At 35.7% G+C, this 14,749-nt stretch overlaps 1 protein-coding gene across 3 annotated transcripts in view; it reads right to left on the bottom strand.

Moving 5' to 3' along the window:
• Positions 1–14,749, bottom strand: part of LDLRAD4 (low density lipoprotein receptor class A domain containing 4) — a 246,518-nt gene that overhangs the window by 214,313 nt on the left and 17,456 nt on the right. The window contains exon 1 of one of the 3 annotated variants that reach the window (XM_029959315.1): positions 8,224–8,283. The exons of the other annotated variants lie outside the window; for them this stretch is intronic. The gene's annotated coding sequence lies outside the window, so the exon portion shown is untranslated. Of the gene's footprint in view, positions 1–8,223; positions 8,284–14,749 lie in introns of those variants that run through there. 3 annotated transcript variants of the gene reach the window in all.

Below are 14,749 nucleotides of genomic sequence, written 5' to 3'. Positions count from 1 at the left end.
TAGCTTTTTTCCTTCAGTTTTTCAACACACATTCTCTCCTGCTAACATCTCAGTCATTTTGCCCATAGAAAGCTGACCAGCCAAAGCAGTACAAAATTAAAGGTTAGCCTGCACTATGAACAGGCACTTCAGTGGGAGGTATGGTATTTTTTTCCACTCCAATTCCAGTCCATATTTGAGTTGTAGGTTTGCACCTGATGAGTTTCAAGCACCTTATATATGACAAACTGCTGTAGTCTAAAGGAAAACACAGAATATTTGTAATTGTTCTGTGTTCCCCCAACTGCTATTCTACTCTACAGGTTCTTTGGGGGGGGGGCAGGAGGGGAACAGAGGAAAAAGCCTAATCAAATAATATACCTCATTATTATACACCAATGAAATTCATGATTTTATCAAAGGGAAAGAGGCTGCATTTTAAAAACATGTATTTTCTAAAAGCTGTGTCTGCGGTGTTCTCAGTTCAGCAGTTATTCATCCAGCAACTCAAGTCAAAACTAAAGACAGAAAGCTACCAAGAACAGGACATCACCAACCTCACAAGAATCCAACAGGACTGGAAAACATTTTAAGGAAATGTTAGAGAATAAATAACACTTAGTAACTAAAATGAAAACAGAAAGATCAAACATATGCCACCATACAGTTTACCCTTTTCTCAGGCCTGTAGAAATCTAAAAGAATTCCTGCATATTGAATTGGACAAAGCTGTGAGCAACTTCATCGTTGTTTGAAGTGGATTTAGAATAATTGCTGTCAAAAAAGTTATAGTTGGAATGGCTCTAAGCACAAAACCACAAGTGTCTTGTAGTTGCTGAAATAAGAAAAAGCTGAAAGACATCATATGACATGTCTGGTAGCTACAGAGAACTATGGGAAAAATAAGTACAAATGTTTGTAACTAAAATACATTCACAAAAAAATAATCTGGGCCTGGAATCTTCTAACAGTAACAGGATGCATTAATGAAATTTTCATAATACATTAAAACAACACTATCTAGTAATGCACTGAAAAAGACTAGAGAACAACAATCAAGGAATGAAGAAAGAAAACACACATACACTCAGCATCATCTGAATAGTGATGATAAATAATGAAATAAAACTTTTGCTAGGTAATAATGTAAGATACGCTATTGAACTTACCATTCTACTATACATGCTGGAATCTTTTTAATCACTAGACGGACAAAAATCCTGGGCACAACACAGGAAAAGAGAAAGCAGAAGATTCAACATTTGAAATGAAAAAATTTCGATCACCCAGTCCATTTTCCTAATTGGTATTTCAGCTATTTAATGCACTTAAGTCCAGGTTGGAGACAAGCAATTCTCATTGCCTGCCCTCCAAGATCATCAGATCTATACATTTCTTTTTATTAGAATTCCCTTTTAAATATGCATTCCTTGTGATATATTTCCCCTAGTATTTAGTAATACAGCAATGTGCTTCTATACAGTCTGACTTTGATCTACAAGCTTGACATGAATTCTTTAAATTAGAGTGGTATTTTAGAAAAAAAAAACAGCTTTGAAAGATGTATCATTTTTTCCAGAGAATTCCAGCAGATACAAACTTTGGCCCTTCTGATTAACAAGACCAAGCTTCAGATGTATTAAAATGAAATCCAAACCTAGCATTTAATATTTCATCAAGAAGATGGAAAGAAAGAGGGATTACTAGAAACAACCTTCTGCATGTATAAAGCCACCCCACCACCTCTAGCTACATTAGTGCCAAACAGCTACACGACCCCCACAAAAGCCCAGCCAGACTGATCTCATTTTACAAGAATTTTTCAGAGGACAAGATCTTTGGCAGCATTCTGTCAAAGCTCATAAAAATATTTTAATTTTCTAAAAGAAATGGAAACCGAAAAAATATCCTTGGCAATTAGTAAATAGTTCAATATAAAATATTAATGTACCATCAAAGGCCTGATTATTCAGAATTCTTCTTTGTAAATGCTTTGAAATTTGAAGTGTATTTTGTACCAAATGTACTTATTTCAGATTAAGCAAGCAGACTGTTTACAAATCAGCAACTGAAAAGCTAAATGAAAATAAATTTAAAAATTATACTAATTTTTTTTAAAGTCCTGTATTTTCAGTGTATATCTCCCTCTTTAATTTCATCCTCAACATTATAATTAGTAATTTTACAAGAAACACCTCATGCTGAAACACAAGTTCTTTATCTTCTAGGGTTATTCCTCAGTATCATTTTTTTATAAATACTATTAATGTATAACACTGTCAGTGCATGCCAAAGGTTGCTATCATAACCTGGAACACTTCACTAGTGAATGCAAACTCAATGAGCCCCCAAGAACTGACCAGCAGTTACAGTTTAATAAAACAAGAGTTGTGCCCTGATGACCAAGACTTGATTTAAGAAAGTAGTAAACACATGACCAAGTGCTTCTCTGAGTTTCGAGTTAAGGGAAAAAAAAAAATAAAAGATAAATTGTTTGGAACCAAACAAGTCTAAAGCACAAATAAAAACTAGAAAGCTGGTAACAGTAAGCTTTTATAACAGAAGTGTAGAATTAAAGCAAGAGCATTCAAATTTACCTACATCTAAAAGAGCTCCTCAGAACCATGAAACCTCTATCAAGTGATAATTTGTTGTGTGCACACTAGCACTGCAATTTGTATTTAATTACAGTTCCACAGTTATTTAAGCTATAATGTTCTCCAGGCAGAATGCATCTCAGAAGGTTTATTGCATACCAAGGGATGAAAACCATGCTTCTTCAATCACCAGGAGAGCAGCAAAATAGCCTGTGTTGTCACTACTACATTACAGAAATGGCATTTTTAAATATTACTTTCATATATTTTGACTGAAATTCATACATCGCATGAAATCAATAAAGAATTAATCAAAAGTTTAATTTGCATCTGGAGACTGAGCCTGCAATAATAATTTCATATAATTGAAAATGTAATCAATTTCATAGGTGATAAACAAGGGGGCAAAGGGTAATATTATCACAAAAACAGAGCAACTGCCATATTCAATCCTTTAGGATTCTTTAGATCCTGCTATACTAGACACTTCCAGTATATTAAATCAAATAACTTCAGACAACAGCCATAACTGTGTGCTTCAGAAACAAATTAAGACTCATCAGTGTGCACGTGTATAAAAACGTTCCCCACTTCACTGATCTGTGTCTTAGGCATTTGTTAAGCCTTGAAGCACAAGGTTTTGTGTCTCTTCCAATGAAAACTCTTGCCATTTTTGTGGTAATTGACATTATTGTTAATATTTTCTATTTCAATGAGTCTACTATTAGTGAGGACAACATGATCCATGCAGCAGCACGCATAACGTATGGAAGAGATACACAGTCCACACAAACACATTCAACTGATGAGTTGCCCAAAAATTAAAACCACTATTAACAATGATTTTAAAAAGTTCCAAGTTCAAAAAAATCTCAAATGACATTTTTCAGTTCCACAAAAGTCCAATGTCTTCCAAATAACCAACAGTGCAAACAAATATGTACTGAACTGAACACCACTCTAAAGCCCAACTTAGGAAGTGAAATACATCTTCAGTAACAGAGACAAAAACAGATCAACAAAACCAAGAAAAATTAGGGAAGGAATAAGGTATCCTAATGACACAGGAAATATATTCCCTGCTCCTTCATCATCTTCCCCTGAACAAGGCCACTGTTTTATCATCAGGTTGTTGTCAGTTAAGCCGTGCTTTGCTACAAAAGAGCATGGTGTTTGAAAAAAATTGCTGTCAAAATATCCAGTCTTGTGAATTTTCCTTAGAAAGGAGATCAAACTCATGAGGTCTTAACAAAATCACATCACCAAATAAGATAGAACCTAAAACAGGAAAAAGGATCAACTAGTTAATGAGACAATAGTAAATTACTAATAGCACACTAAGTGCAGATCTATGTCTGGAAACAGCTGAGAGCTACAGGATTTCCATTTTGTACCGAAGTTCAAAACAGGAGTTCCCTAATCTGTATGCCAAGTTGTATGGGAAAAACAGAAAGTTTTGGTTGTCTCTACTATACATCTGCCATAACTAAAATGTCAAAATACCACAGATGACACAAAAAAGTTGTTCTTCATGTGTAGGCAGTGAGGATCTAGTCACGCTAATACCTCTACCCACCTCCATCTGGGAGACCTGTACACATTCCTAGAGAAGATGCTGTCATACCTAACATTCAGGCTACATGGATGCCTTGGGCAGGCCTAGGTCCTTTATCAACTGCATGGCTGAGGAGCTGTAAGACAAGGTCTAAATGTAAGGTACACAGGAAAGATTAACTATTCTTTCATATTGAAAGTTACTTTTTTTTAAAGTGAAGTTTTTGTAAGATTTGCCTTCTAAACCTCAAAAATCTCACTGCTCTGCAAAACTGCTGACCCACTGTGGAACAAGTTTAAAGATGGCCAACCACTTATGCAAAGACGTCCTTTTTGTTGTCACTTGGATACTGGTGTTCCTCACATGCATATAAGTGGTGCTGATTTTTTCACATTTCAAATGCAAACTATTTATTCAACTACACAATGCCAAGTCATTAAAAAAAAAACCCTACAAAACACATTCCCACAACTAACCCTTTTGTAAGTACAGAATGGAGCAACTAAATCGCTACCTAAAAATGTTATTTTCTTAGTACTTCAGGAAAGTAAAATAAGATATATACAAGTTCATTTGCATAATAAATATAAAAACACTATTAAAAAGCAATAGTTTCTTCCAAAATGGCTTACAATTCCTTTTCTTCTGATTCGATGAACATCATACAAATACATGTGCATAATTCTAAATCAGTTACAAAGTCCTAAAAACTTTTCCCATCAGAATAGTATCCGCACTTTTTATAAACTATTAAGAAAACATTTAAGAAGCAATAAAAATATACACAGAAATTGTGCTCATCTACATTTTCCAAGCTTTTATACTGAGGTTTGACCTAAAACTTATGTCAATTAATACAGTATATATGTATTTAAGAGCTTATGATAAACATAAAGGAGAGATTAACTTAGCTGCAGTACTGTAATACACACTTGCAATAAAGACTGGACAGGAGGAGACAGGAACATCCCAAGTTATCACAGTCTATCTGCAGTTATTATACAGCCACTGTTTTACAAGCAAATGAACTCCATTCCCAAAGACAGAACAAAAACTACACAAACTTTATCAGAAGTTATTAAATGACCACACAACAAGTGAGTTAGTTAAGTTTCATGGCATCATGAATCTTCAGTATTTTGTCCCTGCTGAATATGAATGAATAATTCAGTTTTCATATATATTTTCTGAGGACCAAGTATTCAAGAGAGCCTGCAAATTGCTGGGACAACTGCAGGAAATGTTTTTTCAGCCACGCATATTCAAATTGCTGCTTTCTTTATAAACATTAATGGAAGTGTTGATGCTTCTAAGACTTTTACAAAAAAAATACAAGCTGACTTAGCAGCAACAAAAATACCAGAGGTATGGCTGGCATTAGAAACTTGGATGTGAATTCAATTTTTCAAGATCCTTCATTAAGAGTCAATTTCATTTTTAAAATCCAGCAGGGAACATCAGATCTCATACCAAATTCAGGAGATAAGGTCTGTAATATAGTTGAACAACATTTATTTTCTGTAATCATGATGCCCTGTGCTTCTAAGATTTACATTAATTAAACTAGAAAAGGTCACACAGTTGAAAATGTTCGCAATTTGGGCAAGACTAAATAACAAAATCTTCCCTGTCTATCACTAATCTCTTATACACAATAACTGTCACTTTGACCAAGTGTCTCTGTCAGCCTGCTGCTCGTGATTATGCACAAGAAGCTTCAGCTTTTATCCTCTGGAAGAGTTTATGAGCTTTGTCTTGCAAAACTCAGTGAGACAGGGGCACAAAAGAGAGGAAGAGGAAGCAAAACCCAGCAGTCCTCAGGCTTGCTCCATCATCTGTTCAGGAACAATTCCTCACAGTTTAAGAACTTCAGATTTAACTTAAGGATTTCAGTATTGAAATTACAGAATAAAAATATGTCTATATTTACACAGATAGGAAAAAGAGGAGATGGAAAAAACCCACCTTGGTTCTAATCCCGACCTTTGAAGATTAGCTGCAGTGTGACCTGCAGTTCTTATGTCTTTGTTTCCTCATGGGTTATCTGATAGCATTGTTATTCCTCCAATTTTTGAAACCTTAAGATCCTCTGTAGAAGTCTACTCCTTTCCCATCCAATATAACGCCTTGAAAAAAATGCGACCAGAAAGTATTTTCTATGGCCTTAGACTCTGACAACAGTCAGCAAAAGGGTCCTTAAAATGCCTCTATATTTATAGACAATTGATGGGAAATTGGTCTGTCTTCAGTTTAGCAAAGAATTTGAAAGGATGTTAAGGTTGAGCCCTGTGTTCTGAAGTCTTTCCTGAATCTGAATAATCCTCCAGGCATAACCTAGAAAACTGTTCCCTCTCTGAATGCCTTCTTCTCCAACTTTTCTTATTATGTGGAAAACTTTTTTCCCAACAGTCTGCTTTCTCTCAGGTATTTAATGGGTGATTTAAAAGAAATAAAAGGATGAGGAGAAAAGGTTCCTACCCTTCACATCACAGCGACTGCACAGGATCAGGAGAAAAGCCTGCATTGCAGCACAATGCTATCAAACCTTTGGGCCTTTCAAAGGCTGCAGTATTGCCTTCCTATTGCTGGAGGAGGTGAAAAAAAATAAAAATCACACAATCTAACCAGTCTGAGAACAGTGGGCTTAAGAGTAAGCGTTCATCTGGCAAAGACACTGACAGAGCAGGTGAAAATAAAATGCTTTCAGAATCTTTCAGAATTTATTTCTGGATCAAGTTCTCAGCTTCATATGGTTTTCTGACACTTTGAAGTACACCTTAATGTAGCTGCCTCTTTAAACGGTATTCAATATAGCAGACACAAAGAAAAACTACAGAAAGTATCAGAAAAAAAACCTCACAACTACATACAAACCAAATTATACGTGTTGTTGCCATTCAGCCCAGATCCAGGAATTTTTCCCCATGGAAACAAACTTATTTAAACAACTCTTACCAGCTCCACAACGTAAAACCACCACAACCTAGCACCTTCGTAGGGAAACCAAATCCCCAAGTGGAGGAACTGACATACATCAGTATATACCAGAAATCTCCAATAAACTCACTTCCAAGACAGCCATGTGATAGTTCTCTTTCAACAAAACCCAACAATCAGCCTACAGCTACATTCAATCCCCTTGTCATATGCAGGCTTTTAGATATAGCTCTCTTTTGTCCTGATCCTCATCTTTTCCTTTTTCCATTAGGACACTACAGATTGCAAAGGCTAAAAGGAAGCATGTCTGAGCCAAAAGAATTTTCAGTCTAAAGAAAACTGGTACGAAATGAACTTCAGAACTGCAGGTTAAGAGGAAGTTGGGCAAATTCAGTGTTTAACCATCTTCAGAAAATAGAGCATAAGCCTTTCTGTGGGAAAGTTTCTCCATAGTAACTAAAACTGCAATCTGAGCATTGACTCCCTGTCAAAAATACCCTCAACATGAAAACAAAGTACAAAAGCCTCTCAAAAGCAGAGATTTCAATGACCCAAAAAAGAGGACAAGAGGAGGCTCCTCTAAGCATATACAACTTCACTGACACTGATCTATTTTACTAGTAAGGAAACAACAGACAGAAATATAACAAAAGATTAAACAGCTATTTAACGTGTACCAAGTAACTTTATTATGGCAACTAGTAAAACCCTGATAATGCTTCTCCAGCAAGAGAGAGTATCAATGCAGCTGATTCTCAGCATTACAATTAAGGATCAGAGCACTGTCCACCTCTTTAAACTACTAAGCTTTAAAAATGTATCTGAATTAATTTTTTTATGATGAGTCTCTGCCATAAGTCTTACTTTTTACAGTAATTTAACTTCAGTCAGAACAACTCAGCTCTTTCATGAATGAAGGGAAAGAAAAATATCTTGTTTGGCCCATGTTAAAAAGACAGACTTTATAAGAAAAGTTTCAAAGACTGATGCTTTCAAGAAAGGGTATGGGGTAGTTTTGGGTAAGTAAAATACCCTCTGTGACCCTCAGGATAATTTCTGAATACATCTAACACATCTTTCAAACGATACAGATTGCTCATGTTCTTTAAAACGTAGCTAGAGTTTTGCAGCTGAGAGTGCACAAAAGGCTCTGACCTGACTGAGCATTCCTTCTTTCCCACCCCACAAGGAAGGATCACTGAAGAAACAGACACCACCACAGAGGGCAAAGTAGTCCAGGGAAGCAGTCATCATCACAACTATGGTTGCCTCCTGTAACCAGTAGGATAAGGTATCATTAGAACTTAAAATTTTGCAAATTCACATAGTAAGGAATCTGCTCTTAAAGAGGAGGGGGAAAAGGGAGTGATGGAGTGTTTCTAACACTGGAGACCAAAATGCTAGTTAAACTATATTTCAAAGACTTTATGTGTGGGAAGTATCATCCACTTTATCAGGATGCAATGCAGTGCATCTCTATCAAGAGTAATCACACTGTGCTTTGCAGTTCTTCCTAGGATTCACAGCATATAAGAAACACTATACACATGCCAGTCATCAGACCACCACAGGAAAAAAAAGGCATAACCACTACCATTAACACTGGCCCATCATATGGAAGACTACACAGTAACAAGGACAGTAGGGAGAGTAAGATTATTGTACCTCCAACTTTCCTTTGCCTCCCTTGTATGGGGAGTCAATGAGTGTGAAAAAACACGTTATTGTCATTTCCCCTATCATAAAAACCACAAAGTACTAGCACAGTAAATGATAGGGACAAATAGACTATGGATAAGGATACTTTCTAAAGTTGGCATCATGAAAGTTCCACAGTTTGTTTTGCATAATATTGTGTATATTATAGAAAGTTTTCCTAATAACATGCAGCTGAGATTCCTACACTTCCAATATGACACCTTAATAAATTAGCACAAGTAAATACTAAGATTTTTCCTATGAAATTAAATACAAACATTCAGAATTGCAAGCAAAAAAAAAATCTAACATCTGACACAGAAAAAGGATCAGTTTAAATCAATGTTGCATCGTAATGTAAACCATACTTAAAGTACATACAAGGAATTATAATCTTGATTCATGAATATGACCGAAAGATAAATTAAATGCTCATAAATTAGATATCTCCTGAGCAATCAGGAATTTTCATCCAAAACATGGGGGAATAATATGAAAAGAAATTCTTTCCGTTTATTATGAAATTGAAAACAAAAATAAATAAAAAAAAATTTTAAAAAAATCCTCCACACCACAAATCACTGTATTTTTCCCAAGATCATAAAATGCAATCTTGAAACAACTGTCCAACCTTCAAAGAATATCCCTACATGAAACTTTCCTACAAATCTTTTTTCTTCAAGTAATTTTTCAACTGATTTCATTTGAGAACCTACTAGTTGAAAACACTAGAGAAGCCAAGAAAGCAATGTGATGCAACATAAAATCATACAAAACCAATTCAATTGCATATAATTGTCAACACATCCATTTTTGAATAATAATCTTCCCCATATCAAAATACTACAAAATAAAACCTTGATGAATTTTCCTTAAAAACTCCTGATCTTTTCCTGCTCTATAGAATTTATAGTAATTATCCTCAACTTCAAAATAGTTCATTCTTGTGAGACTGGTTTCAGTTTCAGGACTGCAACTCTGTGTTAACCGCTTCTCTTTTTGTTGTTTTCCATTTCTAAATGTAGGCTTTGATCCCCTTGGTCTTGCTGGTAGAGCAGTCGCCTCACACATTCAGCCTCTCTTTGAAGCCTTCCAACAGCGCCAAGAAAGAAGCAGGCTATGGCAGCAGGCTCAGTATTCTCTGGTTATGCAACAGATTAGATCATTATCAACAAAACTGGATGCCTCCAGCAGAGAACAGAAATAGGGAATTTGAGAGCAAGTCTTTCTTTACTTTTTGAATTAAGGACAGCTGTTTGGTCAGTTTGAAAGGAGGAGAAAGTTACCTGCAATTAAGAGGTGGCCTTATAAGAGAAGATTATGCTTTGGTGAAAAGCTGTACAGTAAATACTAGTGCCGCATTTATCATTCAGTTTTGCTCCTTCCTTGGCAGGAAAGTTTTCCCATTCGTTGTGTAATGCGAAAGGAATATTTGGCTCAAACTAATGCCAATAATTTAAGAAGCCTGATTTAGCCATGTGGATTTCATTCCCCACAGATGAATGACCACATGCCAACAGGATGCAGGAGAAGAGTCTGGGTTCTCACGTACCTGCAGAGAGAATCCATGCATCTTACCTACAATATATTCATTTGCCCACAGTCTGTGCATGTGGATATCCTACACATCTGTCACACATTTCTGCCTTCTCTTGTTGCTCTAACAACTTTTAAATGATCAAATAAAGATACTTCAGTTCAGAATTTCACTTCAGTTAAAGGATAAAGTATCTACTCATTGCTCAAGGAGTGAAGATATAGATTTTGAGTCTTCATATACAACAGAAAAAATACATACTTTAATTTCTTAAGGAAATGTCTCATAAAGCTTCATCTTACAGATCATAGGGGAAGAAGTGTTTCACTGCATGAAACAAAGCCCTTGAGTCAAGTTCTGACAACGAATGTATGGTGAGAAGGAGAGATTACAGAATACCAAACAGATTAAACTATTTATTGTTTGTATGTAAGAATTCAGTTACTGAAGCTAACAAATGTATGCAAATAAAACCAAAAGGCTTGAGAATCCTAACTAAAAGCTCTTATAGCTTCTACAAAAGACATTAAGAGTATTTAGATACTGGATATAGGGAAAAGATAAGTACAAATCCATTTAATATAGAAAAAAAATACAGTTGCTCTTAGAAAGAGAAAATATTCTTATAGTGCTTTAATGTGTTAATTCTCCATTATTATATATTTGTAAACTTAGAAAGTACTACTGAAGTTGAGCTTTGCTTTTCAAGTTTCCACAAAATTAGCACTGAAAATGTTGTGTGTCTGGTTACATTACAAGATAAATGTACCACTAAAAATAATGTTACCCAATAAAATAAGGACTATTAAGTACGGTAGAAGTTACATGACCAGTGTAATTTGTGTACAAATGCATATTATCATTATATTGTCAGTAGCTTAAAGAAAATCTAGAAATCAAAATCTTTGGGCTTGGGGCTTTATTTGCAGGAGATATTTTTCATACATGAGATAACTTTTTTTTTAAATATATCTTACTCATCTGAAAACTATTAAGTCAAAGAAATCATGAGCATAATAATGAGCTCCTAGTACTTACTTGTTACTGCTCTTGTTTGATATTAACACTGAAGAATCAGAAAACCACGGGCCACTATCTCTCTTATGCAATCATACAATACTTCATTGTATGATGTGACTCTTTAGAAGCACAAAACTAAATAAAATCAGGTGTTTAGCTGGACTGCTTCATCTCTATCTTTATTCAACAGTCAACAATAATTAAAAGCCACATATGAAAAAAATAACTGGCAATTCCCCCAAATCATGCCAGAAGAAAATTCACTGATGAGTCGAGCTAGCCTGCAAGTGGGACACAAAGTATGATTCATAACTCATTGCTTCAGGTTTAATTCTTGAGAGAGAAAAAGCTCCATCAATAACGTAATACAGAAACTCAAACTCCGATTACAAAAATATAACAATAAATTCACTGTGTCCCTTCAGTTCTGAATAATTCTGCTATGTATGTTCACCACAGGGTATAAAGCCATGACCAGTAACCTTCAGCAGCTCCTGCAGGCAGTGAAATCTTGCAGAAGACATGTCGGACTGCATTCCTAAGCTGTCTTCTGCACAGCTGTGGGGCACAAACTCCAGTGTCCACCACTGGGGCAAAGGGAATGAGACCTTTATGGCACAACTCAGTCATTGCCAATATCAAATTTATAAAAGCAGCTGAGATTCAATAAAGCTGCTTAACTTGCTCTTTGTGGTTTTTTTTTTTTCAAATGCAACATTTAGGTAAATTGGACTACAACATTAAAAAAAGATGAGTCCAATGAGATTATAGCAGAGAACTAAGAGGTGCAAGAAGGATCACCACTGCCACTTTAAGACTACAGATCAGATACTAAGCACTACGTCAAAAATGACTTCTGGGCTCAGCAAATTGGGTTTTCAAGTACATTCCCCGTCCTCTGCACTGCATATTTATCTCATTTCTTTCTTTCCAATCCAACCCAAAACCAGAGGCTATGTGACGTAATTCCATTTTAAGCCCAAAGGACATTTATCACAAGATTATTTTTAATATTTAAAGTATAGTAGAAAAAATAAAGAAGACTAAATCTACAAAGAAACAAAAAATAAAGATCCGTGGGCCTCTTTCATTAAGGAGCAAATAAAATAATAAAAGAATCTAAGAAAACTCCTCCTCCAAAACCCTGTATGACCTTGCTGTTCAATCACATCCTTCAAAACGACCACTGAAAGGAATGTAAAGTAATATTCATTTTCCCACATCTCTCATCACAGGCCAAATGACAGCTCTGCCACTGAAAACAGACTGGCAAAATATTTTATTTCTCTTTAACCTCAGTTATGAAAATGATGAGAAATAAAAGAAAAACTAAAAAGCCACGCTGCTGTTGGACACTTCATCATACATCATACCTGTACTGTAGAAAACATGCAACGAGATTAAACTTCTAAAATGTAGCTGGATTAAATGTATGCCACTTCACTTACATTCTCAATTAACAGGCCTTTAAAGAAAGATTATCAAAAACACTCCAGTCACTGTGATGTGAAGACAGAACAAGTAAGCACGACCTTGAGTTTTCCCTTCGTATTTGGTGGCATTTCTTCTTTAGCATTTTTTAAATCATCAAAACAGTAAGCACTAACAGGGACACTATTGAACAGAACGTGCATTTAGGGTGATGACAATTACTTGAATGAATGTCTTTTGGTTTATGTGCTCATTTACATTCCCCTCAGGAGTAATATATTAGCAATGTCACTGCTATGAACAAGTAAGTGACATATCAGTAACGACCATTTATTAATAAATACTTCACTCATTCCATGAGGTTAATCTTCATCTGCACCCATGAGGCAGGAAATTATAGTCAGTATTTCCCATGGGGAAGCTAAAGTCATGTTATAGACTGTCCTAGTCCATGCAGTGATTCAGGTGTCAAAGCCATAAGTAACAAACCATAAGAAACCCTGCCTCCCGATCCCACTTTCTAATCATTGAATTTTCCCCATCTGATGAAGAAAACTATAAGGATGATACTGTCTTGTCGTAACTGAAATGTAAAACATTTATTAAAAGCTGTTAGAAGCTTAAAGATAAATTTGCCATTAAAATAGAAAACACAAAAACCCCCTCAAGATTTAACAGCTAGTTTCCCCTTCATCTTCAAAGGATGTATGCATGATAACTTACAGAGTTAGTGCTCCCTCAGATTAACTAAGATCTTTATTTGGAATAAAGATCTTTTGTAAGGAACTTAAGAATATTTTCTCTGTCTAAATTTATTGACTTCTCTTTACCTCTTTACCTGGCTCCTAGTTCACAGATACTCCCCAGAATGTGAACAGAATGGTTATGAGGAGATACTACTCCTGTTGCCAAGAAAAGGAAGAGAAATATTGACTTTGGAGAGGGGAAAAAAAAAAAAAGAAATGTTTTGCTGCACAACACAAATTTACTACTCATTTCTCTAGTTTGCTTCTAATAAAATTAATAAAGCAATGAGTAGGTAGACAATCTTCTACATGAGCGTAGTGGTTGCCTTCAAAAAGGGAAATGTCTTCTGATACTCACAAATTGGAGAAGAATTACAAAAGTAGGATTCTATCCATATGTTAAATGCGTATTTCCGGCTCATCCATATTAGCTCAGTAAATGTTTCAAAGCTGACCAGGACACTGAGATAGAGAACTTCCTTTAAAACTAGTAGGAATTGTATGAATAAATCCCTTAACAAGCTTTCAGATCTCCATCCATGAGTTAAGAAAAAAAAATTTTGGCTGCAAATCCTGAAAGACTCCAAGGGCTCTGGAATTTCACCTGTCCAAAAATACCCACAACATCTACATTTACTGTGTGCAGCAAAGCATTTCTGTTATCACCCAGAACCCAGGAGGTGAGAACTTGGGAAACAGTGAAGTTCTAATGAATTTTTAAAAGTCAGTTAGGAGCTCTGCATGGAATTTTGAACGAGTTCGGGGTTTTGTACAGACTTCTTCCATCTCAATTGTCAACTGCTTGCTCGTGTTTAACGTGCTGAGGAGGAAATCCTCAGAGCAGGCAGCAGCAGCAACCCACTGCAGGAGCATCATTAGGAATGCTCCAAAAAAAACTTTAGTGCCTGAATAGTTCTTTCCTTTCCTCAGGTTCCTTAAGATAAAAGGAAATAATTGCAACAGGTTCTGCTGAGCACAAACAATGCAGCTTTTCTGTACTACCGCACCCAAGAACACCCATTTGCTCATTTCTCATCTGACTGAAGACCAGCTTCTTCTAGTACAGCTGCTTCCTCCTACAGGGAACATTCATTTCCACTGTTCCTCTAACAATTAGAAGACAACACTTACCACTCCAAGTACTACAGGCCTGTATACCACAGTATAGACATACAATATACTGCTAATCTCCACCATAAATTTCCAGCTTAAAAGGAAGTACAGAGATCAGTCTTCACAAAGTCTAAAC

Source organism: Manacus vitellinus, unplaced genomic scaffold (genome assembly GCF_001715985.3).
Source record: "Manacus vitellinus isolate BGI_N305 unplaced genomic scaffold, ASM171598v3 scaffold_1_pilon, whole genome shotgun sequence".
Taxonomy (NCBI): domain Eukaryota; kingdom Metazoa; phylum Chordata; class Aves; order Passeriformes; family Pipridae; genus Manacus; species Manacus vitellinus.
The sequence above is the reverse complement of the archived record's forward strand: the minus strand, read 5'-3'. Positions and strand labels throughout refer to the sequence as shown.